This window comes from Trachypithecus francoisi, unplaced genomic scaffold (genome assembly GCF_009764315.1).
Source record: "Trachypithecus francoisi isolate TF-2019V2 unplaced genomic scaffold, Tfra_2.0 Lachesis_group15, whole genome shotgun sequence".
NCBI lineage: Eukaryota > Metazoa > Chordata > Mammalia > Primates > Cercopithecidae > Trachypithecus > Trachypithecus francoisi.
The window spans coordinates 19,843,814-19,869,314 of NW_022681460.1; positions in this window are offsets into that span (position 1 = coordinate 19,843,814).

A 25,501-nucleotide genomic window follows, 5' to 3' on the forward strand; every position below is an offset into this window, starting at 1 on the left:
GGATGATGGCTTCCAGTTTTGTCTATTCCCCTGCAAAGGATATGATCGCATTCTTTTTTATGGCTGCATAATATTTCATAGTGTATATGTGCCACATTTTCTTTATCCAGTCTATCATTGATGGGCATTTGTGTTGGTTCCATGTCTTTGCTATTGTAAATAGTGCTGCAGTAAATATATGTGTGCAGGTGTCTTTACAGTAGAATGATTTGTGTTCTTTTGGGTATACACCCAGTATTGGAATTGCTAGGTCAAGTGGTATTTCTGGTTCTAGATCTTTGAGGAATCACCACACTCTCTTCCACAATGGTTGAACTTATTTACATTCCCACCAACAGTGTAAAAGCATTTCTATTTCTCCACAGCCTCACTGGCAGATATGCAAAGCATATGAACAGGCACTTCTCAAAAAAAGACATTTACGCAGCCAACAAATATAGGAAAAAAGGTCATCATAACTGTTCATTAGAGAAATGCACATCATAACTACAATGAGATAGTATCTCATGCCAGTCAGAACGATGATTATTAAAAAGTCAAGAAACAATAGATCCTGCTGTGTTGAAATTTCTAAGAGAGAATTGATATTTTATCTCTTACAAAATTCAGAACTAATTTAGGAGTAGATGTATAATTCAGGCACACCTTTATTAGTAATACAAAGATTGAGGAGTATTACTTTATATATGTGAACAATATAGCTTACCAATCATTCACCCCAGAAAAAAAGATTTACCTACCCACTTACCAACTTTCCTGGACAGTTCTAGCCCTCCTGCCCCAATCCTCATGGAGCAGAACCCACTCCCCTAAACTTATAGCTGAATAGAATATGCCTTCACTGAAAGCAGACAGGTTAAAATGATGAAAATAATAAATGATAACTATGACAGACATGGTGATGATGATGATGAGGAGGAGGAGGATGCACTAGAAGAGGAGGAGGAGAGAGAGATTAAAAGAAAGGAAGGGACTGAGCACCTTTTACTCAAACTCTTCATTTGCATACATATACATATAGATATCATTTTCTCTCGCTTGGAAAGGAGTTGGAAGGAGAGTGGAAGCATTCCAGGAAAGTTAATCTAGTAGAAGTCTTTCATCTGTAAATGTGAGGTCAGGGAAAAGGAGATGGCCATCCTGCCTTCTGGATTAGTCTATTTATAATTATATCATGTGACCAATAGATATTAAACTGAATTATTACAGCTCATGAAAATTTTCCTAGGTATTCTCAGGGGATTTGATATTAAAATAGAATGTATAGTTCTGTACCAAAATATTAAGATCGGAACAAATTACAAAATCTGAATTTAAAATTTCATAATCATGCCATAAAAAAAAGTTTTCTCAAATTTATCAAGTGACAAAATGGAGCTCTCCTCTAGGGTCAAATAAAATCGCAGAAGATAGTGCCTTGTATGGTTACTCATTACTTTCCAAAATTTAATCTTCAGCTTTACAGATGTACAAAGTAATTAAAATTTTGATATCCCCAAAGTAGTTACCCTCTTAGGAATTGCATCTTTGTGACTAAATTTACAAGAGACTGGTGTGTAAACGATTTCAGATCTAAGTGAGAAATTGTGTATCTACAAAGCATTTTGGAATATTGGTAGTCATCGATTATTGGTGGGATGCTTTTTGTTGTCAATTTCCTCATTTAAAGAAATTGTCCTATCCAATGACTTCTTTGTAAGATGATTATGTATTTAAACATTTACTTTGTTACCTAGTCTATAGCAGTTAACTCATTATATGTTAATTACTATTTTAAGCTACTTAACATTTATTAACCAATTAATATATGGCAATCAGAGTTTTATATATATTTATTCATTCAATCCCCACAATAATCCTGAGACACTGGTGGTATTACTAGTCTCAATTATGTATGCAGGAATTAAATCACAAGTTTAATATCCCAGAGCCACACATTTGGCATGTCATGTAGCTAGATTCAATCACACGCAGGCATCTGATTTCACCACTCAATGTCAATAGCAAAATTAGAATTACATGCTGAATATATGATTCAAAAAAGGGGAGTGAAATAGTCTTCAAGACTCTGGATTATTATTATTTTAACCCTTAACACATTTTATACAGTTTACTGCATCTAACATAAATCTATCAAGACTGGATACTTATATTCACTGGCATGGCATTCTCTCCCCATGCCACCAGAGTCAGTAACTAATTCTTAACTGATTTCTTAGTTTCTTTAAAAATTATTATTATTATTATTATTTTTACTAATCTAGTGTCTATTCAGATAATATGTAAAACAATTGATTACATTTAGCTTACTTAAAATCACATTATAATTTTCCAGTAGATATAATTTAGTCAATGTGTTGGGAGTTTGAGAAGAAGGAACAACTACTCAGTATATTATATATACATATTTATGAATATGAATTTTATTCGGTGAGTTAGAATTTAACTTAAATCTGAGCTGAAATAATATTTTAAATTTCTTGTTGGGAGTTGTAACTTTTATTTTTATATATAATTGCTTTATGTCAGCTAAAATGTAAAGACTAGATACTTAATATAAATAATCATAATGCAATAAAGAATTATATGACTCATAATTCAGATTATCTGTCCTAAAATTGTAGCTCTACCTCTTGACTAGTTTGATTAAAGTACTTAAAATTGCCAGGTCTGCTTTTCCTACTCTGTAGAACAGCAACTTATTAGTATTATTAAGAGGGTTATTTCAGGTAATGCATATGTAGATTCTTTATTAATAAACATGTGTATATGTATATAATAATTATACAAATTATTAAATGTAGAATTTTACTTTTATAATTCTTAAAATCATAGTTTATGTATAATTTTCAAAATTTAAGTAGATAATATCCTTTCATTAAAATCCAAAGCATTTATTAAATCTCAAACTATGTGTAATAAGGAACATTCAAAGTAGTTAGACATTTTACACTTTTTGCAAACCAATATTTTTATTAAAGTAATCCTAGTTTTAGTCAATAACTGTTTGATGGAGAGCAGCCAGTTTAATTAACTACATAAAATTCTTACTTTAAAAAGCCAGTTTTAATATCTACTCTCTGGAGTTTAGAGTAAGGAAAAGAGAGAAAATGAATTGACTGATGTTAACGATGAGGAGACAACATATGAGTTCTGCTTTGTTCTCTCCTAAATGGAAAAATAAATATGATTGTTAAAATTAACAAACAAAAAACAAAGACACTTTTGGGAGACATAATTTTATTCCCAATATTTTCCCAACAGATTTTATAGAAAATTAATGTACCTTTAATCCCACCTGCATTGCAAATACAACATAATGGTTTGTAGTATTTTAATAATTTTCAGTTATTTATTTTTATTATATATTGAATTATTTTATTTTTTATTGAATTCTATTATGTATTCAGATTTTTAATATGAAAGCTTTATTTTTTGCTATATTTTGGTTATATGTCATTTCTACTGTATCAGTTCCAGTTCAGTGTAAAAGGCAGAAATCTTTTAAGCTGAAAAGATTAAATACAGGGAATGTTATACTTAGAAAAATTACTGGGAAAGGTAGCTATGTGGGAGTGAAGTAACTACAGGGATCCATAGAAACTAGTGGGGCTAAAACATTCCTCAAATCCTAACTCCACTGTTGCTTCCATAGCTACATTTGGATCTCGTGACTAGACTTTGGAAAGCTGCAATCAATATCCTCTTGATATGTGGATCTCCATGTTTTCACTCACCTGTAGAATGGAGGAGGCGAGAGAAATAACTTCCCTTTAAAATCGTATATGAGTATTCAATTGCATAATGAAGTTCACTTCCAGAACTGTGGCAGCAGAGACTGGAAAATAGGGCTTTAAGCTTCTAGACTTTACAAGACAGTGGAGGAAGGTGATAGGGCAAGTAATCCACAGAAGATGCCACACATGCTTTCAATATTCTACATGCTATAGAGCTTCAAAGGAAAGCCAGAAATTTCCAATGGAGTAATGTACGTAATTACCTCTGTTAGGGATGTCTTAAAATAAATTACTAGATCTTGAGTTCTAATTCTTTTCTGCAGCTTGCATGATTGATGTGATTTACCTGTGTGACATACTCCAATAATAGAACTAAAATTATTTGATTTAATGCAAAATATCTACTTTCCTTTGTTTTTTGTTTTCTTTTTTTTTTTTTCACTGAAGACAGTATGTCAGAATATAAGGATGAAGAATATCATTAGCTATTTCTTCTTTAATCTGGTTACATCTGTGAAAAAAATTGTTCATAAATTTAGTAACAGTTATTAACAAAATATTTATACATTTTGGCTAATAATAAAATATATCTTACATAATGCAGGACTGATCAATTAGTGAAAACTCAGGACCAGATGGACTTTTGATACTACTAAACACTGAATTACTATGATTCTCAATCTAGTCTAATATTTTGAAATTGGCCACCAGAAGTCATTCTCAAAAGGTGGACCAAAGACTATAGGATATTCCTCAAATGTATTCAAAGCTACAAGTTATTTCTTTGTTTCTTATGGCCAAATAGCAAGCCATTTTTTTTTTTTGCTTCGTTCTACATACATGTAAGAGCTATTTATTATTGGCTTACAAAATTTATGTGAGTTATTGTACTTTTCTAGTATGTGGAGGATCTGCTCCTTTTTAGACTCCTGAACTCTACACTTTGTAGAGCTCAGATGGCAGGTAACATCTAAAGGCATTATAGGGAAAGGATATATGTAAATATACCGTATGTATGATAAGAGAAATAAGCCAAAAACAGAAAGAAAAATGTTGCATATGCTCACTCAACTGTGGGAATTGAAATATGTATCTCATGAAGAGAGAGAACAGACTGGTTGTTACCAGAGGCCAGAAAGGAAGCGATGAAGAGAAGTTGATTTATGAGTGCAAACATACAGTTTGATAGAAGAAATAAAAACTAGTGTTTAAAAGATCAGTAGAGTAACAATAGTTTACAAGAATCAATTGCATATTTCAAAATAGCTGGAGTGGAAGAATGCAGATACTTCTAGCATAAAGAGTAAATGAATAATTAAGGTGACAGGTATCTCAAGTACACTGATTTGATCTTTACAAGTTATATAAATATGAAACTATTACAAGTATCCCAAAACTATGTACATCTATTATGCATCAATAACTGTTTTACAAAAGCTCCAAATTATGGAAACTATCAATTTCCACCTCTGCTGATCCAGATCCATTCTTTTTCATGGAAAAGCAACTTGAGTCATAGTATAAAAACTGAGTAATGTATTTTCAGAGATTAACCTAGAATGATATTTTCCCAAAAAGATAATTTTAAAATATTCCAAGGAAGAAATGTCTGTGGATAAATGAGTATGGTGTATTCTGATTTGAACAATTTAAGCAAATTTATCTACTGTGGATCAAATAAGTCTTTAATAAACTAATAAGAATTATAAACCTCTATGAGGCCCTTATTGCATCTGGCATGTATGTAGCATTTTTCAAATGTGTTTCATCTTGTGATCTCTCTAAAAAATATCTATCAATGTATCAAAAGACTAATCCCCAATTAGAAGTAATTTCTGGAAATATTGATGAAAAATCTCAATCCTTACACATACCTCTTCTCCTCTTCATTATCACCTTTCTTGTATCCATTAACACACACTCATACATATACACACATATATAAAAGTTAATTTATGGTCACTGATTAAATTATAAAAGTATTTTTTTTTTTTTTTTTTGGTTAAATTTTTAGACCTGTATTTTCTGCAATTATCCTCCATCTCTTCCTCTTGCAATCTTTCTGGTCAGTACTCAAGAAAATTTTTCATAAATACTTAGAATTGTGGAAACATAAATCTGTTTCTTTTTCTTTCTATGCATCTTGATATGCATCCATATAATTCACATTTTTTGCTTAACTTTCAAATAATACAACCTTCCTAATGTTATGATTCCTGGATTAAATGATTTTTACATCTCTCAGTGGTTATCCCAGGTAAGCTAGTGACATTTTCAGCTTCTACATATTTTCTTGCCTGATAAAGTTACAGTATTGATATAAACAAATCCCAGATAACTCTGCAAGTTACAAGAAATGATATACCTATTTTCCTCCTACAGTTTTCTATAATGATCTCAGAAGCTTTATGCTTAGATTTGTCAGTAAAAAGAACGTTTTACTTGGCTTTGCTTGTGCAATTTAATTCTGGATTTACTGGTTGCTAAGATAGTTAACATTTGAGATAACCTTTATATATTGTGAATTCAGATTCTTTTTATCCCTGCTCATTGGTTACCTCAGCTGAAGAGCCCAAGATATTCCATCTGTCATTAAAAATGATCTTGGCTAAGAATCACACTCATAAAGACATAAATTACTGATATATTGTGAAAGGGTCTTACATTGCATTATCTTGCCTAAAAGCCTCACACATGACCACCCATGTCATTTTCCTTGGAATTTTAACAGAGGGGTATTAACAATGAAATAGCAAAAGAACTAACATAATAAATTTCATTTTATAAGGGGACTTTACTCATTCCTGACCATTGATAGGATAATTTTAGAACACTGATATAATATGCAAAAACAGCAATCACATAATTTTTGAAACTAACTCTGGGATTAAAGAGGGAGCATGAAAACAATTATGGAACATTGTGACCTGACCAAGGACAAAGAAGTTCCCAACCTCCTCAGACCCTTGCTTGCCCCCGATGTCTGCAGTCCTTGGTCACCTCTTGATACAAATCCTCTACTCTTCCTCATATCCTCTCCCATAAAAACCCCCTGACTACTTTAGAATGCTAGTTCACCATCTTCCCAGTTTTGCTGGCTTTCTTAATAAACCTGCTTTTTCTACCACCGACCTTATCTCTTGTGTTGGGCTTGCCAGTGGTGAGCAGCTGAACCTGGGCTCAGTTACAGAAGGTTTCAAATCTGAAGAAATAAACTCTAATTTGAAAATTTCAATACATTTCACCATGCATGCTACAGGTATTTGCAAATAGAATTTTCATTTCCTTGCATTGAAATACCTTTTTTTTTGTTTCAGGAGAAATGAAAAAATGAAGCTTTCTGAATATTTTAAATGAGTCTGAGAATTATTCCTAATTAGCTATGTTTTAAATGCTATATTAGATTATCAAAGGACCTTTGTTAGATAATTCAGACTCTACTTCATTTTCAGAATGTCTGTGACCTTTAGAATGATTCACTGGGTAGGTACAAATTGATATGTCAGTGGGTGGCCTGACCTACCTGACCTAACTCTAGTTAAGAAAAAGACATGAAAACACGTGCATACACATCACACACAATCACATAAACGTAGTGAGAGTACCATATCTTTCAGGCAGAGAGGCATTGTGAAATGATAAGACTTTTTTTTTTTCTTATTTTACTTTTCTTTATCAGCATCAACTATTTGCCTTTTCCTTTGCTCTATGTGGAACTTGTGCACAATTAAGAACAGAAGTAACTGATAGAGCCTAAGAAGAAAAATGAGTAGAATACTATTTTAAACAAACAACTTCATTGAGGTATAATTTACATGCAGTTAACTACATGTGTTTAGAATGTACAATATGAAAGTTTTGACCTGCGTATGCAATCTTGATATCATCTCCACAACTGAGATACCAAGTATATTCATCACCCTAAATTTTCCTTATTTCCATTGTAATTCATCTCTCCTGCTTTTCTCCTTGACTTACTTCCAAGAAAACCATTAGTTGGATTCCTATTGGTTTTGTAGAATTTAACATCAGTAGAATAATGCAGTATATACTCCTTTTTTATTTAGCAATAGTTATGCTAATATTATTTCATTGTATTTTTATATCAATATTTCATTTTTTTATTGCTGAGTAGTGTTCCACTGAATGGATATACTCACGTGCTTATCCATTCACCTATTGAACAGCATTTAAGTGTTTTCCAGATTTTGGCTACTGAAAATAAACCTACAAATATTTGATGAAAATGAACAAGTTTATTTTATGCTTTTGCTTAGGTAAATCCCAAGATACAGAATGGCTAGATCATATGGTAGGTATGTGTTTAACCTTTTAATACAGTGTCAAATTGTTTCCAAGGTATTTATACAATTTTACATCACTACAAGTAGAGTGAGAGAATTCCATTTCCTCCACATCTGTGCCATCACCCCGTATATGCAATGTTATATTAACCATTCTAATAGGTGTTTAATGTTATCTCATTTTAGTTTTAATTTGTATTTCTCTAAAGGCTGTGTTGAGCTTCCTTCTTTGTGCTTGTTCACCATCTGCATATCTTCTTTAATGAAGTATCTAGTCAAAGACTTTGCCCACTTTTAAGCTTGTTACTTACCCAAGTGATTATTTCCAATGCTCTCTATTCCTTTAAGTAAATCCATATTTGCATATGGTATCATCTTCCATCTGTCCGAAGGACTTCCATGAATAGTTCTTGTAGTGAAAGTATGATGGTGATTATTTGTGGTATGTCTGAAAAGGATTTATTTTGCTTATGTTTTTGAAAGATGTTTTTGCTGAGTATAATCTTTTATTTGTGCAGGTTTTGCTTTTTCTTTCATATTTTAAAGATATTGTCTCCTCACTTGCTTTGTTTCTGACATAAAATATACTGTCATCTGAATTTTGTTTTTCTGTATGTAATTTTGTTGTTGTTGTTGTTCTCTGGATACTTTTCTCTTTTTATCAATGGGTCTGAGCAGTTTTACTGTGACTTGTCCTGTTATAGTTTTCTTTGTTTCCTGTGTTTGAACTTCTTGAATATGACAGGTTCCTTGAGCCCCTTGGTTCAGTAAATTTATCATTTTAAACACGTTTCAAGATTTTGTGTCATTTCTTCTAATTTGTTTAATCTTATCCTTTCTCTCTTCTGCTATAGGGACCCTAACTATATATATTCCATATATCTGTGTGTGTGTGTATGTATGTATATACACACACCCCTTGATACCAAGAGTGTGTGTATATATATATATATATATACACACACACACACACACACACATAAATGGAAGCTTGAAATTGTCTGCATGTTCACTGATGTTATTTCACTTTTTGAGCTTCTTTTATTTCGTTTTGGATATTTTACTGCTACTTCAAGTTCACTGACGTTTTCTTTTTGCTAATCTGATGTTAACACCATCCAGTTCACTTTTTGCTTTAGTTTAGGCATCTCTAGAAGTTCATTTCAGGCCTTTTTCATATATTCAATGTCTTTAACTTTTTGAACATATGGAACCTAGTTAAAAATATTTATTTAAATAAATTTGTCTTTAAATTCTAACATCTGCGTGAGGTCTGGTTTTGTTTTGTTTTGTTTTGTTTTCTTCTCATTGTGTCGTATTTTCCTGCTCATTTGCAAGCTTGGTAATATCTAGCTAGATAGCAAACATTGTTAATTTTAGCTTTTTGTTTCCTGGGTATTTTTTGTATCTCTATAAATATTGGTGATCTTTGTTCTGGGACACTGTTAAGATGCTTGGAAATAATTTGTCCTTGTGAACCTTGTTTTGAAGATTTGTTTGGGTTGTTCAGAGCATCTGGTAATATATGGGTAATTATTCCCCACTCTTACGGCACAAGCCTTCATTCTACTAGATAACCCTGAATTATGAGATTTTCAGTCTATCTTGTGAGAACAGGTGATGTTTCTGGTCCTATGTACATTGGGGATTGTTTGCTCAAATGCTTCCATAAGGTTCTTCCTCTGGCCTCTCGAAATTTCCTCACATGCATAGTCTGAATATACTCTGCTGAATATTCAAGCATACCTCAGCAGATCTCCAGAGCTTTATTTCAGTGCTGCTCTCTTCTCTCCAGTATTCTGTTCAGCAAAATGTAATACCTTGTTGTCCCCCGATCCTCATCTGAGTCTCCACAGGAAGCCTGCCATACTTCTGGGTTTTCCCATGTTGCACTATGGCCTAGAAACATTCTCAAGGCCATAAGTTGAGACAACCATAGGAATCATGTTGTTTGTTTCACACACCATAGTAATTATTCTTCTTCATTGCCTGATACGCAATGGCTTTCAAGACATTGTTTTATATAATGTGTCTGATGTTTATATAATGTGTCTGATATTTCAGGCAGGAGGGAAATTTAGGCCATATTACTCCATCTTGGCTAGAAATTAAAGTCTCTGAGTAGACCTTTAAAATTTTAGTTATACATTTATTTTAACTTTTACAAATTACATATGTTTATGCAATATAATGATTCATTTAGTCCTAAACCTCTACTTTCAACTTTTTATTAAATTCCTACATGTCATGCTTATTTGATTATAAATTATTTAGTACAAGGAAATGGTAGATTTACTAGGGTAACAAACATACATTATACTGTAGTTCAAACAGTTCATTTTTTTTTTTTGGGCATGTAATTAATACTTATTTTTTCTTAGTATATTGAAAAATAATTTCGTTCATGAACTGATAATGATTGCAACAATGCTGCCATGTATCAAAAAGTTAATATTTATTTATATAGGTTTTACATTCCTGTGGCCATTGAGAACATATCTCCAGGACTATCAACAAAGTTTTAGCATTCAACTTCAGTAGAACTTATCAAATGGGTTTGGCTTCCTGGTAGTTGAGCCAGAGTTTCTTTTTCTTTCCGAAATGCATCTATTAGGTGTTCTATTGAAAAGGAAGTCGGAATCATCTTACAAATAGAAAACATTTGAGTGTCTGTACTATAGTATAGTATATACTTATAAAGTATTTTATAAATAATATATCATCCTGTTGCAAGGATAGATGAAAAGAATCTGAGTCTTTGTTAAATATTTGATTCTTCATTAGATGTTGTATATTTGTTTGCTCTTGTGGAAAGTACAGATTCTCCCATACACTTTTGTTAAACTTAAATATTTTATGCACAAAATAGTGTGAGATCAGTACGTAGGAAGGGGTTTATGTTGAGTAAATTTGTTCCGCTAATTACATGAATATTAAAAACATTTAGTAAAATAGGTCAAGCTTAAAGATTAGTTACATTTCAACTGGATATTACAATGAGTATAACATAGTAAAATATTTAGTGCCTAACACTTTTTTCCATGATGCTTTTGTTGTTGTTGTTGTGACATAGATTTTGCATAGATGAGTGCTGCATGGATATTTTGAAACCCATAGTTACAGTTACAAAGCTATTTGGCAATAGGACAAGCTCTACTATGGGGAAATTGTGTACAAATAAGTTGAAACGTAGCTAAGTACCTTTTAACTTTCCTTGGTGGCTTGTGCTTAAACATATATATATACACACACACACATACATACATATATATAAATACACACACACACACACACACACATACACATATAAGCCTACATGTATATATGTATATGTAGTGGGAAAACTCATTTTACTATGTAAAACTTTAATTCACATAATCCAGCTCATATTTCTGAAATACTATATTCTGCATTGCAAGTGATACTAAGTAATTATCTATTATTTATCATTTATTGAAGATCAGCATAGTCTAAATATTAAGGAAATGTAAAATTATATGTAATTTTTTCTACTTAGAGATTAGGATTGCCTACAAAGACTTACTAAATTGAATGCTACTTTCACTTCAAAATTAATGAATATAAAGATAAGACATTTGGAGAAAGAAAAATATTTAGGCCAGAAAATGAATTACTAAAAAAGTTTTCCTGACACTCATAAGTTGGGATCTGATTAATTAGAATTCTTTTCTTTCTGGGATAAATCAGAGAGTAAGATAAGTGTTCAAATTATGTTATATGTTCCCATCCTCACCTATCGATCTGGGTCATTTGCTAATCAGGATAATATGCTTGACTTTTTCTGTGTGCAGTTTTACAGTTTATCACATTTTGAGTACTAGCGTATGAGAAGAATGTGCTATCTAAAATATTTCTCATCTGATAAGGAGAATTGTAGCTTTTGACTTGACATTTTTCAAGAAAAATAGCAGTAAGCACAATAAAAGATGTTACTGCTTTTCACCATAATGAGCAGATGTTCTCTGTTTTTTGTCAATACTCTTGAGTGTAATTTCTCCTTTTAAACAACCGAGGTATCAGTTTAGAGAATAGATTATGTTCACCTTTTATTATGGAAACTTAACTAATCCTGTACTGCAGTGCTTCCAGTAAATACATATGTGATGGTAGATATGGAGTGGTACATATTTAATCCCATTAGTATTTATTTCTAGTTCACTTCATATAGCAAAGCAATATATGATAGAAAAAAATAACAAAATATGGAACAACCTTACCTGAATCATTATGATCAAAGGTCTTTTATTTAAAGTCATATTAATTATGTTATCACACCTTTGGAATATTTACCAGGTTTTATCTTTCAGTAATTATATCCCATTGCTTTTAAATATTAAAGAACACTGAAAGAAATGCAACAGTCTAAGAGTCAAACATCAAAATTCACTTTAAAATAGAGGATTGAATTAATTGTGGTAGGGAAATCAGAAAAACAAAAACAGGAATTGTGTGATATTTAAAATATTTTGTCAATTAATCACATTGAAATAAAATATCAACAATTTTTTCCTGCAGTAAGTTTAGTTTAAAAAATATACATATGTCATATATGTTCATTTTAAATCTCATACTGCTTTCCAATCTATATAAATTAGCCAGTTTCATCTACAAAGAGAGCAAAAACTGTGGGTCTGTCTCAATGAAACCAGTTTTCAGATATAAATCATAAACAAATCACAGTAAAAAATCTTATATTCAACAACATTAGAAAGTTGTTTCCATTCAATGTATGATTTCTTTATCCCTGATTTATAGGTGTATCTGTCCAGGGTCCAGCCAAGAAAACAGACATTATACTAGTTCTTTCAATAGAGGAAATTTAATAAAGAAAATTGTTTACATGGGCACTGGAGCATTTAATGAGCAAAAATGAACCTCTGAGGTTACTGCAAGATAGCATCAGCAAGCAAGTAAAGTCCCTTAGGGATGGAATAAAGAGGAAGAAGTAGAGGTTACCCAAATCTACAGCATCTAAGAAGGAGTCTCCAAAGCTGGAGCTCAGATGTGGGAAGTGAGATGCTTCCAGGCTGGTGTCACCTCTGAAAGACCTTCGTAATATTCAGTCTGAGTAGGAAATGCCATTGCTGGAGAGATGATGAAAAGCAGTATCACCCTAAAACCTTGGCTGGGGGTTCCCTCTAAATCCTACTCTCAGTGCTTGGGCCCAATGTGGGTTGGCAGATATATCTTGGTCATATTGCCTGGAGCCTCATCCAGGACCTCTAAGTTCTGGTCTCCGTTTTCCAGTTTTTCTCTCTGACCATATACTCTAGGTATAGGCTCAACTGGTTGTCTTATGGTACTCAGAGACTTGAGCTTATGAGTTGCCTTGAGCCTGAGATTGGGGAAGGGCATTCTAGTGGTGATCTTTCAAATGACTGTGGTCTTTCTTTCAAATGATCGCGTAAGATTACACTGCCAGGATGGTGCTGATTTGGGCAGTTTCTCACTCAAGTCAGACATAGGGTGACTTCAGGGATCTAGGCTATCGGAGGTCTGTTGCCAGCCTTTGGGCTTGAGTCACATGTGTGTGGTTTATGTATCAGACCTTGCCTGTCTTTGTTTTGATCACAGTGCCTCCTCTAGTGGGAGTGGCTACAGGCATTCTTCACCCTGTGCACTCTTCACTTCTGACAGACAGGGTAGACACCCTAACTCATCCACAGTCTTCATGCTACATTTTGAACACTTTCATGAGGCCATGCCTTTCTCTGCAAAGGGCTTTAAAGACTGTTGCTTGACACTGACAAAAATTCATTAAGATTGCTATTTTCTCTCACCTGTGATAAATGGGGTACTGTCCTGTTCTGAGTCAGTATTCAGCCATGCTGGACAGGAACAAGTATTCTTTAGCAAAAGGGAATGCTCCTTTCTCTTCCTTTATTTTTTCTACTGTGATCAACACACTGTAAGGGGTTTAGTCAACTCTGAAAGAGATAATATTATTGGAATGTGTTGATTATGACCTTTGACATGAAAAAATGGTTTGAACATGTGTCATTCCACCTTGACAGTATTGAAATTCTGAAGAGTGAATTAAACATGACCAGAAAGTAAATTACTGTTTACATGTTTCTGCATGATTTAAGTAACACATAGTTTTGTGCTCATAGTCAATGAAGCATAGTAATAATTTTGAGAGAATCCTTAGAAACTAATATTCTCGTGTAGTCCAATAGATGATCCAGCATCATGAATAGAGATATAACCAGCACTAAATAAATATTAGAAAACTGTAAAAGCACAAATCTGCTTGTTTCAAGGCAAGCAGATTTCAAACAGCTTTGGCGTTCTGAATAATAATAGAGTTGCTAATTTTTTTTTGAATGGGATATAATTAGCTAAAAATGGCATATTTGATAACAGGAGATTTGTGTGTTTTAATTGATGTAAATTTACCTCAAGAAGTACATAATAATAATGGGAATAATAACTGATTGAGGTGCTGTGGAGTGAAGGGAGGGATAGATGATATAAAATAATAGGATATTAATATTTATGGAGAGTGTATAATGGGTGATCGTTTTACGTTTGAATTTTTATGGTGAAATTGCTAAAAACTTAATTTTAAAAATGGACAAATAGAAAATAACATGACAAAAATGTAAATGCATATCATAGTTAAATAATATTTAGGCATGCGAATATGGTTCAATATTTTGAAATCCAGTTGTACAATTCATTTTGTTAGAAGTAATCAGAAAAATAAATTGTGTGATCATGTCCCTTACATGGATAAAATCATGGGGTCAGATTCAAGAACACTACCAGAAGTTTGAGGTTGAGAATGATGATTAATGTGGTCAAAGAGGACAGTTTCTTCGAGCAGGTATTAGGGTAGAGAAGCATGGTGAGTGGATCTGAAAGGCTAAAAAGAAAGCACTCCGAGATAAATTTTCTAAAGTTCTCAAATAAAAAATTGATCTGTTCAAACATTGTATCTCAAATAAGGTCACATTTAATAACTTGCCTTTCCTTAAGAAATTGTGCATCTCTCCCATGCTATAGGTTGCCTGTTCACTGTGATGATGGTTTCTTTTGCTATGCAGAAGATCTTTAATTAGATCTTATTTGTCAATTTTGCTTTTGTTGCAATTGCTTTTGGCATTTTTGTCATGAAGTCTCTGCCCATGCCTATGTCCTGAATGGTATTGTGCAGATTTTCTTCTAGGGTTTTTATGGTTTTGGATTTTACTTTAAAGTCTTTAATCAACTTGGAGTTAATTTTTGTGTGAGGTGTGAGGAAGGGACCCAGTTTCAGTTTTCTGCGTATGGCTAGCCAGTTTTCCCAGCAACATTTTCTGAATAGGAGATCCTTTCCCCATTGCTTTTTTCTGTCAGGTTTGTCAAAGGTCAGATGATTGTAGATGTGTAGTGTTATTTCTGAGGTCTCTGTTCTGCTCCATTGGTCTAAATGTCTGTTTTGGTACCAGTACCATGCTGTTTTGGTTACTGTAGCCTTGCAGTATAGTTTGAAGCCAAGTAGCATGATGCCTCCAGCTTTGTTCTTTCTGCTTAGGATTGTCTTGTGTATACAGGATCTTCTCTGATTCCATATGAAATTTAAAATAGTTTTTTCTAATTCTGTGAAGAATGTCAATGGTATGATGGGAATAACATTGAATCTATAAGTTACTTTGGGCTGTATGACTATTTTCACAATATTGATTCTTCCTATCTGTAAGGATGGAATGTTTTTCCATTTGTTTGTGTCCTCTCTTATTTCTTTGAGCAGTGGTTTGTAGTTCTCCTTGAAGAGGTCCTTTCACATCTCTTGTTAGCTTTATTCCTAGGTGTTTTATTCTCTTTGTAGTAATTGTAAATGGGATTTCAGTCATGATTTGGCTTTCTGCTTGTCTATTGTTGGAGTAAAGGAATGGTTGTGATTTTTACACATTGGTTTTGTATCTTGAGACTTTGCTGAAGTTGCTTATCAGTTCAAGAAGTTTTTGGGCTGAGAGGAGGGGGTTTTCTAAACATAAAATCATATCATTCGCAAACAGAGACATCTTGACTTCCTCTCTTCCTATTTGAGTATGCTTTATTTCTTTCTTTTGCCTGATTTTCCTGATCAGAACTTCCAATACTATGTTGAATAGGAGTGGTGAGAGGGGACTTTCTTGTCTTATACCAGTTTTCAAAGGAAAGTGGGCAAAGGATATGAACAGACACTTCTCAAAAGAAGACGTTTACATGGCCAACAAATATATGAAAAAAAGCTCAACATCACTGATCATCAGATAAATGCAAATCAAAATCACAATCAGATACCATCTCATGCCAATCAGAATGGTGATTATTAAAAAATCAGGAAACAATAGATGCTGGAGAGGATGTGGAGAAATAGGAACACTTTTACACTGTTGGTGAAAATCTAAATTAGTTCAACTATTGTGGAAGACAGTATGGCGATTCCTTAGGGATCTAGAACCAGAAATACCATTTGATCCAGCAATCTCATTACTGAGTATACGCCCAAAGGAATATAAATAATTCTACTGTAAAGACACATGCACACACATGTTTATTGCAGCACTATTTACAATAGCAAAGGCATAGAACCAATCCAAATGCCCATCAATGATAGACTGGATAAAGAAAATGTGGGATATATACACAATGGAATACTATGCAGCCATAAAAAGGAATAAGATCATGTCCTTTGAAGGGACATGGATGAAGCTGGGAGCCATCATCCTCATCAGACTAACACAGGGAAAGAAAACCAAACACCACATGTTCTCACTCCAAAGTGGGAGTTGAACATTGAGAACACATGGACACACAGAGGGGAACACCACACACCAGGGCCTGTTGGGGGGTTGGTGAGGTAAGGGAACTTAGAGGATGGGTCAATAGGTGCAGCAAACCACCATGGCATACGTATACCTATGTAACCAACATGTACGTTCCTCATGTGTATCCCGTTTTTATTTTTTTAGAAGAAATAAAAAAAGAGAAATTGTCTATCTCATCTACATTTTCAAAAATATTTCATTAGAGGTCAGCAAAGTAGCCCCATCATTTAAAAAATAATTATTTTATTTTGATGGATATTTGCCTCTTATTTCCTATTTCCTATAGTTGTACATTCTCTTTTCCCTTAGGTTTCTAGTGGTTTTCTATTTTATCATTTTCAAAAACTGAATAATTTATTAATTAAATCTACTTTATAATTTATCTCATAATTTATGATTTTATATTTATTATTTTCTTTTGAGTTCCTTGATATTCTTGTTTATAATTTTTTTGAGTTAGAGATTTTAGTTATTTTTTATTTTATTTTTGAGTGATGAAAGTGTTTAGTGCGATGAATTTACAGCTTATCTCCCCTTTAATTACATTTTATAAATTCTAATATATAACATTTTTGTTATTATTTATATACCAATTTCTATTTCCTTTTTACCCAAGAGATATCTAATAAGTAGTCTATAAATTTCTCAGTGGAAGGACTATTCTGTTTTTGTTTTTGTAACTTCTAGTTTTACTTCAGTGTGATCAAAGAGTCTTGTTTGTAATTATTTCTCCAATAAAGTGCTAATCAAAAGCATTCAGAAATATTTTGATTTGTTCTCAGACTCAAAATAATGTTTTCATAAAATTAATTCTCATGAAAGGATATTTGCTGTTTTCCAGATTTGGTGACCAACAAAAATATGTATTTTATAAAAATTTATTTTAGAAATACATTCAAGCTAATTCAATCCTGGCTATAATCGGAAATTGTAGTGAGTCCGTTAAGCATACGCGTAGGCAGGGCTTATTTCGTATTTACATATTCAAAATCTCCGAGGTAAGACTTAGGCAATAATATTTTAAACACTCAATGTGCTATTTTTGTTGAAGAAAAGAAAAACTGAGTTTTTGCCAGTAGTTTCCCCATTTTATACAGCTTTCTAGATCATTCATTTCATTGATGTGTGGTAAATATAAGGAAAATATTTGTTCATAGTTACTCAATTACTTAGTATTTTTTTATTATATCGACACAAAAAGAAGTTGAAATTTATGTCAAATTAAGTGACCACCGCTTTACTAATTAAAGAGAGAAAAGATTTCAGGTGTAATGTTCCTGACACAAAGAAAATACAAATGTTTGAGGTGATAGATATCCCAATGACCTTGATTTGATCATTACATATTTTATACATGTATCCAAATATTACATGTACTACCCAAAATATATATAACTATGATAAAAAATATCAATCAAAATATTTTTTAAAAATTGAAAATCTAATCAGAGACATGGAAACTCATATTGAAGGAGATTTGTTAGATATGGCTCAGATCATTTTAATAGTGCTAATTGGCTGTTTCCCTTTCACAAATCAGAAAGGAGCAAAATATTTTTGGTGAGTCATTCAGTATTACTAATCTCATATCATCTGACTTAGCAAAAGCTATTTATAATAAGCAGCATATGAAAACTGGCAAACATTATGGGGTATTGTATGTTGATGCTCTTAGTTCTTTGCAAATATTAAAACTGTGTTTTATGCATAATTTCAACAGTCTGAGAGAAGATAAGCATATGCATTTAATATTTAATTGCCTTTCATAGAAAACCAGTTTCATATTATACATTTCCTGGTAAAAATTGCAACATGTATTTTTATATGTCTATTGTCCTCATAGCCCACAGTGTCACCACCCCAAAGCGTTTCCTTTACCAGTAAAGAAGCATCTGTAAGAAGGAAGAAAGAACATACAGAATTATATTCACATGCAAACAAGCGGACCAAGTGGTCTTGTTTAGCTAAAATGTGAAGAAAACAGAAATAATGTTTCAGACTTTTCACATTTATTGGGATAAATAATGAAAGCCTGGAATGCTAGCAATTGTGCTCATAATTATTTCTTATTCCTTGTTGGTTTTCTCTTTTTTCTTCAATGAGTATACATTTTATGATTAAAAGAAAATTATTACCATAGAAAATGAATACTGTAGGGTACCAGGGATGGTGGCTGCCAATTTGAAAAAGGAATATAATACAAAAATAATAAACGCACTTTTGAGAGAGTTACTTTTATAATGAGGCATTTTGGAAGCCATATTCTGAAAAAGAGAACAAGACAAAATCCAGGTCTAGTAATATGACTGGTTTATGAGCGCAAGGCCTAGAGTTCCAGATAGATGTGGGTTTTGTTCCAGGAAGGCATCTATTAAAAATAAAAGAACTGACATGTGTATATGCGCACGCACACACACACACACACGTACACACACATGCACACACCGTTTTTTAAAATGATACTCCCCCAATTAAGGATTAAGAGGCTTCTGTTTAAATATGTATCATCCTAGATTGTTATGTTAGATACATAAAATTAGGAACCATGTTCAGCATGTTCACATTGCACATGGCAGATACACATTTGAGCAGTCACTGAATGAGTTAGTATCCATGACCAGAAAAACATGAGCTCTTTTTCTGCCTTGTTTTCACAAAGCAATTAGATAAACCCAATGAGGACGAACACAACATTGAAAAGTATATTTGAGATAAAGGGAAATAGAATGCGCTATCTAAGGGCAGACACCTCTAAAGATAATAAAGGCCCGGAAGTGAAAAATGATAATCCTGAATAGTCAAGGAGCAATATAAAGCCTGAATGCTGGAGAAGTGGTTTTCATGACAAGACAGAGGGAGACTAAGGTCTCTATAGTATCTGTAGAATAGATGTTTTTCAAACGAATTTTGCCAGGACAATCCTGGGCTATCAATATTTGCCTAGAAGCTATTTTAATCAGGTTAGGTAAGAAAGATCGTGTGAATAAAGACTGATATGACCACTCCAAAAATTCTACTCATCCTGAAAGGTGTGGATCATTTCATGGAGAAATATAAACATTTATTTCTTTAGGAAAATCTAAAAGCTAGTCAACCAAACTTCAGGATAGTTTTATCTTGGGGAAAAAAACCAAGATATACAAGATATGATATTTACTTGTTAGTTTTATAGATCCAGAAGTTAGATTTAATCACTGTTTCCAGAAAAGATCCCATTCAGTTTTTCTGACTTACGCTAACCAATTTATAAGAGAATAGCATCATCAAGAAATTAATAATTTATTCATTAATGTGATAAAATAACTTACAAAGAGACTTAAAATAAATACTCTAGTAAGTGCGTTTTTCCTTCTATGGCTTGAAAAAAAATCAAATTATAACCAGATTTTGCTTGGCATAAAGAGATGTTATCCAGCATCTTAATTAAGACTTTTTCCAGACCACAGCAAAGCTAAACACACTATTCTATCACTAAAATGGAACATACCTACTATGAAAATGTTTCAGTGCTCATGTAAAAAGACCTACCTCCTCCGATAGTATGGAGATGTATACAATATAAAGAAGTGTTTTCATTTCTTTTCCAAAATACTTTTCTCCTCACATACCATGAGAATTAGAGCTGTTGCTATTTGTGTAGTTAACTGTGCTGATCCAAACAGGACAATAAAACTGCTATCTACCTAAGAAGGCTAATGGTTATGGACTACACTAAATCTCTAAGTTAAACTCCCAAGGTTCCAGGAAGACTAAAGATCTATCCCCCTGGATATTTACATGTAAAGGGATAAAGCCCAGTTCTTGGAGACTTATCTGTATTATGACAGTGAGGCTTATCTGGCTCTCATTATGTTTTTATACTTTCAAAGAGTTAGAGTAAAAGCCTAGTGTCTTTAACATCACATAAAAGAACAGAGGCTTATCTCCATTCTCACAGGGGAAGAGGAGATAGAACCCACCTCTTGCCCACATAAAAGCACAGAAAATTCATTGTTCCCAATTTCATCCCTAGTCTAGGGAGAGTAATCCATCACTCATGTAGGCAGTTCTTAACCAGATCTTGCAGCCTTGCCTACAGGTCTAGTTTTGTGTGTGGGTAGGTGCAGGGTGGATGCTAATCGTGTTACTCTGGCTGTTTAGATCTAGTTGTATCAAGAAAGAGCTTCTGGGCCAGGTGCAGTGGCTTACGTCTGTAATCCCAGCACTTTGGGAGACGAGACCGAGATGGGCAGATCACGTGAGGTCAGGTGTTTAAGACCAGCCTGGTCAACATGGCAAAACCCCATTTCTACTAAAAATACAAAAAATTAGCCAGGTATGGTGGTGCACGCCTGTAATCCCAGGTACTTGGGAGGCTGAGGAAGGAGAATCACTTGAACCCAAGAGGTGGAGATTGCAGTGAGCCGAGATGGTGCTACTGTACTCCAGCCTGGGTGACAGAGAGTGACTCTGTCTAAAAAAAAAAAAAAAAATCAAAAAGAGCTTCTGCACAGCAAAATAAACTATCAACAGAGTAAACAGATTATCTATACAATGGGAAAAAATATTTACAAAATACCAATCTGACAAAGTTCTAACATCCTTCATCTATGAGAAACTCAAATCTAATTTACAGGAAAAAAACAACCCTATTAAAAATTGGCGAAGAACATAAACAGACAGTTTTTGAAAGAAGACATACATGTAGCCAACAAGCATATGAAAAGCTCAACATCACTGATTATTTGAGAAATGCAAATGAAAACCACAATGAGATACCATCTCACCCCAGTCAGAATAGCTATTATTAAAAAGTCAAAAAATAACAGATGCTAGAGAGGTTGTGGAGAAAAAGGGACACTTATACACTGTTGGTGGAAGTGTAAATTAGCTCAATCATTGTGGAAAGCAGTGTGGTAAGTCCTCAAAGAACTAAAACAGAACTACATAACAGAATTCAACACATCAATCCCATTACTGGATATATACTCAGAGGAATATAAACCATTCTACCAGAAAGACATATACAGACGAATGTTCACTGCAGCACTATTCACAAGAGCAAATACATGGAATCAACCTAAATGTCCATCGATTACAGATTGGATAAAGAAATTGGGATAACTGTACACCATGGAATGCTATGCAGCTATAAAAAGAATGAGATCATGTCTTTTGTAGGAACATGAATGGAGCTGGAGGCCATTATGCTTAGCAAACTAATGGAGGAACAGAAAACCAAATGCTGCATGTTCTCACTTATAAGTGGGAGCTAGATGATGAGAACTCATGGATGCAAAGTGGGGAACAATAGATACTGGGGCCTACTTGAGCATAGAGGGTTGAGGGAGGAAGACGGGTAGAAAGAGTAACTGTTGGGTACTAGGCTTAGCACCTGAGTGACAAAATAATCTTATACCAAACCCCGTGACACGAGTTTGCCTGTATAATAAACTTGCACATGTACCCCGAACCTAAAATAAAAGTGAAAAAAGCAAGACCTGTCTTCCTTGACTGAGTGTCTCATGTTTTCAGTACAGATACACACACACACAGTAACATGTCAGACTACTCATAGTTTATTTTTTTAATGACAAGTAAAAATTGTACATGTTTTTGGCATACAAAATGTGTGTGTGTATATATGTGTATATGTGTATATAGATGGGTGTTTGTGTATATATATATATACACACATACATATGGTAGAATAATCAACTCATACTTATTTTGGGGGGGGCGAGAACATTTAAAATTTACTCTCTTAGAAATTTCCAAGTATACAATATATTATTAGTATGGTCACCGTGCTATAAAATAGATCTTCAGATCTATTCCTCCTTTCTAACTGAAACTTTTCACCCTTTGACCAATATCTCCTGGTTTTCTAAACACCTCTGCTAGCATTGAACAGGGTTCCCTTTTCTCCACATTGTTTCCAACACATCTTTTGTCTTTTTGATATAGCCATTCTATCTCATTGTGGTTTTGATTTGCATTTCCTTGATGATGAGTGATATTGAGCATTTTGTAATATACCTATTGGCCATTTGTATGTCTTTTTTGAAGAAATGTCCTCAGGCCATTTTCCCATTTTCCAATCACATTATTTTCTTACTATTGAGTTATTTAAGTTCCTTACATGTTTTAAATGTTAACCTTTTATCATATGAGTGGTTTGCAAATATTTTCTCCCGTTCCACAGGTTGTCTTTTCACTGTGTTAATTGTTTATTTTGCTCTACAGAATCTTTTAAGTTTGATTCAATTTTATTTGCCTATTTTTGGTTCTGTTTCTTATGCCTTTGAGGTTGTATCAAAAAATTATTTGCCAAGACTAACCTCAGGTACATTTTACGCAGGTTTTAATTTAGCAGTTTTACAGTTTCAGGTCTTACATTTAAGTCTATAACCCATTTTCAGTTGATTTTTAGGCATGGGAAAAGATAAAGAAAGGTGCAGTTTAATTTTTGTGCATGTGGAGAGCAAGGGTTTTTTATTTTTTTTCATTTTTGGAAGAACTTTACCTATTGTGTGTTCTTGGCACCTTTGTCAAGTATCAGTTTGTCCAGAAATGTATGGATTTATTTCTGGACTCTCCATTTTGTTCTATTGATTATACATTTATTTTTATGCCAGTGCCATACATTTTTTATTACTGTAGCTTTGGAATAGACTTTGGTATTAAAGACTTTGATATCTCCAGCTGTGTTATTTTTACGTAACATTGCTTTGGTTGTTCATGGTCTTTGGTGGTTCCATACACATTTTAAGACTATTTATTTTATGTCTGTGAAAAATTTTAGTGGGAATTAGGAGTTTTAGTAGGAATTGTATTGAATCTATATATTGCTTGGGTAGCCTGAATATCTTAACAAGATTAATTCTTCTAATCCATTGACACAATATATCTTCCATTTATTTTTACCACCATCAATGTTCTATTGTTTTCAAGGTACAAGATATTTCACCTACTTGGTTAAAATTATTCCTAAGTATTTTATTCTTTTGATGCAATTGTAAATGGCACTATTTTCTTAAATTTTTATGGATACTTCATCGTTAATGTGTAGAAATGCTACTGATTTTTATATGTTAATTTTTTATACTACAACTTAACTGATTTTGTTTCTTAGATCTATCAGTTTCTACTTTATGCTTCTTTTTTTTTTTTTTGCTGGAGTATTTAGTTTCCTATATACAAAGTCATGTTAGCTACACAGACAATTTTACTTACTCCTTTCCAATTTGGGATATCTTTTATTTATTTTTGTTTCCTATTGCTTTGGCTAGGACTTATTCAACTCTATGTTGAATAAGAGTGGCTAGAGTAGACACCACTATCTTTTTCCTGATATTAGGGGAAATGATTTCAACTTTTTGCCATTGAGTATGATGTTATCTGTGGGCTTGTGATATATGGTAATTAATGGGTTGAGGTACATTCTTTCTATAATAGATTTGCTGGGAATTTTTATCACGAAATTATATTCAATTTTATAAAATAATTTTTCTGCAATTATTGAGATAATTATATGGTTTTTGTCCTTCAAAAATGGTAATGTGTTCTATCACATTTACTGATTGTCATATGTGGAACTATCCTTATATCCCAGGGATAAATCCCTCTTGATCGCTAAGTGATCCTTAAATTTTGTATTGTTTGCTAGCATTTTGTTGAAGATTTTTGTATCTATATTCTTCAAGGCCATTTGCTTGTAATCTTCTTTTCTTGTGGCATTTTTTAATGACTTTGGTATCAACGTAATGCTGGTCTCATAAAATGAGGTTAAAAGTATCCCTTTCTTTCCTCCTTTTTTTTTTTTTTTGGAAGAGATTGAGAAAAACTGGTGTTTTAATTCTTTAAATGGTTAATAGAATTGAGCAGTGAAGGAAACAGAACCTGGATTTTTCTTTAATGGGATTTTTTTTATTACTAATTCAATCTCCTTGTTCATTATTTGTCAGTTCAGATTTCCACGCCTTCCTGATCCAGTCTTAGTGGGTTGTTTGTGTCTAGGGATTTATACATTTCTTCCAGATTATCATATTATTAGCATATGAATACTTTTAGTAGTAACTTGTTATCATTTATCTTCTGTTGTGTCAGTTGTAGTGTCTTCTCTTTCATTTGTAATTTTATTTGAATCTTCTTTCCTTTTATCTTAATTGAGTTAAAGGTTTGTTGTTTTTGTTTAGTTCTTTAAAAAAAATCTCAGTTTTCTTAATCAGGTTTATTATTTTTCAGTCTCTATTTTATTTATTTCTTCTCTAATCTGTGTTATTTCCCTCCTTCTACTAACTTTGACTGAGTTTATTCTTCTCTAGTTTCTTGAAGTGTCACATCGTGTTGTTTATTTGAGATCTTTCCTCTTTTATAATGTAGGCATTTATCTTTATAAACTTCTCTCCTATAACTGCTTTTGCCGCATCCCGTAAGTTTTGATGTGTTATGTTTTATTTTGTTTTGTCTCAAGATACTTAAAAATTGGTTTTATTTATTGATTGATTCATTGGTTGTTTAGAAGCATGTTAATTTCCGTGTACTTATGAATTTTCCAAAATTCCTCTTGATGTTGATTTCTAGTTTTATAACACTATAGTTAGAAAAGATACACGGTATGACTTTAGTCTTCTTAAATTGTTAAGACTTGTTTTGTGGT